Here is a 3,789-nt window from a genome sequence, read left to right as displayed (position 1 = left end):
ACACATTCGTTTTCGAGCAACAATCCGGGAGGAAGGAGGGCGGGCCAGGCTGAGGGGGGTCCTCCTTCCCTCTCCTCCTCCCCTCGGGTTAGGGCGCTGGGGCTCCTGTCCTGTTGGAACCCTGCCTGGTGGGACTGCGAGCTGCCGTGGAAATCAGGCCCGACGCCTCATCCTTATTTACCTCATGGTACACCCAGAAAATGGATACCGTTTCTACAGCACTCTGGGGAAGACCGAAGAGTATTTGTTGTTGATGGTGGGTGCCATGGACTCGATTTCTGACTCATAACGACCCCATGTGACAGAGTAGAACTACCCCATAAGGTTTCCTAGGCTGTAATCTTTATGAGAAGGTGCTCTAGTAGCGTGGTGGGTAAGATATGTGGCTGCTAACCAGAAGGTCAGCGGTTCAAACCCACCAGCTACTCCAGGGGAGGCAGATGAGGCAATCTACTATGGGGTCAGAATTGACTCAATGGCAGTGGGTTTGGCTTTTGGTTTTAATCTTTACTGGAGCAGACCATCAGGTCTTTCTCCCCCAGAGCAGCTGGTGGGTCCAAACCGCTGACCCTTTAATGACCAGAATGTCAAAATGGGGCCTGAGGGAGGGGGAGTATTTCATTTTCTGTGTGTCATATAATCATGAAAAGAATAATAAAATACAAAGTGTTAGGAAAGGTGTTACATATCACATATGTTTCATTTCTACCCCCACCCACCTCCCCCTCCTGTTGTATCTTTTCAATTCTTTAGTGATAAATTGAACTTGTGTTTCAGTTAGCCTGTGCTGCATAACAAAACACCCCAAAACTTAGTGGCTTAAAACAACAGCAGTTGTTCTGGTGGTTGCCTGGGCAGTTCTACTGGTTTTGATCCAGCTCACTCCAGAGCAAGGAAGGGTCAGCTGGGCTGGAAAGTCCAAGATGGTCTCATTCTCATATCTGGCTCTCAACTAGGACCCTTCAGTTCTCTTCTCTATGGGCCCTCAATAGTCCAAATGGACATCCTTATAAGGTAACCAGAACTTTCCAAAAGAAGGAAGGTAGAAGCCTCAAAGCTTCCTGACCTCATTGTGGAAGTTGCAAGTCACTTCTGTCCTTTCTGTTGGCCACAGCAAGTCATAAGGCCAGCCCAGAATCTAGGGGGTTGGAGAAACAGACCCCACATCTGGATGGGAGGGACTACAAGCACATTGCAAAGTGGTGAGCATACTGAGAAGGCAGGAATTTGTGGCCTTTAAACAATCTGTCCGTTTGCTTCCACGAACATAACTTTTTATACAAGGCTTTCTACTGGTAATGGCCACCCACAGTTTCTGATCTAGACTTTTTAATAAAAGCTTTGGATTTTTTTTTTTAATTGTGATTTAGGTGAAAGTTTACAAAGCAAATTCACTTTCCATACAAGCAGCTCACATGTACTTTGTCTCATAAAATTGACTACAATTTATCACAATGCAACAGCTCCCCTTCCACTTCTCCCCATAGTTACTCTTCCCTGTGTCCTTCCCTCCATGCACTCCTGCCCCCTGGGCTGTCTCCCTGTGCATACACAACCCTTCTATTCTCCCATGATTGATCTCTCCAAGGAGTGTATCCACTTAATGTAACTGTTCAGCTCATATGCCTGTCTTTTGTTTGGCTGGAAGCCACAGGTGTAGATTCAATTCCAGACCTGAAGGGCAGCTAGGAGCCATCATCTCAGTGGTTCCACCAGGTTCTATCAGACCAGAAAACCTGGTCCCTTTTTTATCCCCCCCAAATGATTTGGAGTTTTGTTCCATATTGTTCTCCCACTCTATCCAGGATCTCCTACATAGATCCTCCTCCAGTGGTTGACAGTGGTAGCCGGGCACCATTTAGTTCTTCTGGTCCAATAGTTGTATAGGCTGAGGATCGCATGGTATACCGGTTGCTTAGACTAATTGTTTCCATGAATCTTTGGTTTTCTTCATTCTTCTTTGCTCTGGACGAGGAGAGACCCATCATTGCATCTAGATGGCTGCTTGAAAGCTCTTAAGATCCCAGTCGCTACTCCCCAAAGTAGGAGATGGAACAATGTGTAGTATGTTATGCCAATTGAGCTTGATGTCCCCTGCGACTATGGTCCCGAGCCCACAGGTTCAACTACTCGCTCCCTCTGGGTAGCTGGCTGTGCTCAAGAAGTGACTACAACCTTGTCCCTTGTCAGCTCTACTATACACCTGGGAATTTTCACGAACATAGCAATACACTTGTAGAAAAACTGCCAGCCCTGTACATGGTCTTGGGCACACTCCCCCTGCATAGACATATGTAATAGTTCAGCCTGTCCACCCACCTATCCACCTGTATACCCATGTATGCCTAATAAACACTTTGGATTCATGATTGTCACCATCAAGGAGAAACTTTGGTAGCAAAAGGTAAAAGTGATTTACACTTTTTTTTTTTAATCATCCCTTTAAAAAATTGCAACAATTGAAATTCTAGGTAAAGAATATAGCAGCTCTTTCTTTTGTGGACAAGTGAAATGTTGAAATTTCTTGTGGTCATGCAAACGGATTTGGAATCCAAATATATCTTTTCCTATCAGGCATTTCAAAATAAAGATGAAGGTCGAACTTGCAGGAGGCATCAGCAGTATGACAGCAGCCACCCTGCAGTTGGCTTGGACACTAGAAAACTGCACAGCACCCACAAAAGGCTAGATATATCTGATATTTGTGGGGGCAATGATTCAAGGCAGTGTGGAGGTGGTATTCTACCAGGCTACCGTATTCCACCACTCTCTCTCAACCACACCTTGGTCTTCCCTGTGCCTTGGGCACCTGGAAGAAGTCCTTGGCCTAGCAGTTTTGTGGGCCCTTGTTCACGAGCAAAAGGGGCCACTGAAATCATGTTCAATGGTAGAGCCCTCCTTGGCCATGCTTGCCTGTCAGTTGTCAGTTATTGTGCTCATCACCTGTGAGGACTCCGAGCCACTTGGCCAGACTCTACCATGCTGGAGTGGCCTCTGAGGTATCTGGAGGTGGCTATTCCAGGGTACCCACCCTGTCACCCTGGGAGTCAAGAGGATCACTAATCTCATAGCTTCCCTAAAGCCATTTTCTTACTATTACAGCTATCATTGGAATTCCAAGTGATCTGGTAACGCACAAGTATGACTATCATTCTTTGTTGTTGTTGTTGTTGAAAATATGGGAGCTCTGGTGGCATAGTACCTAAGGCATTTGACTGCTAACCAGAAGGCTGGCAGTTCAAACCCACCAGCCAGTCCTCAGAAGGAAGACTGGGCAATCTACTTCCGTAGAGATACTGCCTTGGAAACCCAAGGAGGGGTTGCTATGAGTCAGATCCAACCCAACAGCAGTGAGTTTGGGTTTTTGGAGTTTGGTTGAAAATATAAATGACAAAATATACACAATTTCTCCAGTCTCAGGGGACATCATGCTCAATTGGCACAACATAGTACATAAAAATCTTGTTTTGCATCCTACTTCGGTGAGTAGCAACTGGGGTCTTAAAAGCTTTCGAGTGGCCAAATAAAATGCAGCTATTGGTCTCTTCTCATCTGGATGAAAGAATGAAGAAAATTAAAGTAGTTTGGCAACAATTAGTCCAAAGATAGGATGGACCACAAGGACCTCAGCTTTCATGACCCCGAGACCAGAACTAGATGGTGCCTGGCTACCAATGCCAACCACTAGGAAAGGGATCAAAATTGAAGATCCTAGTTAGGGTAGGAGGAAAAATGTGGAACAAAATTCAAAAACACAAAAATGACCAGAATTATTGGTTGAATAGAGAT

Source organism: Orycteropus afer, unplaced genomic scaffold (genome assembly GCF_000298275.1).
Source record: "Orycteropus afer afer isolate SDZICR_OR568_19922 unplaced genomic scaffold, OryAfe1.0 scaffold00401, whole genome shotgun sequence".
Classification (NCBI taxonomy): domain Eukaryota; kingdom Metazoa; phylum Chordata; class Mammalia; order Tubulidentata; family Orycteropodidae; genus Orycteropus; species Orycteropus afer.
Note: the sequence above shows the minus strand (reverse complement) of the source record.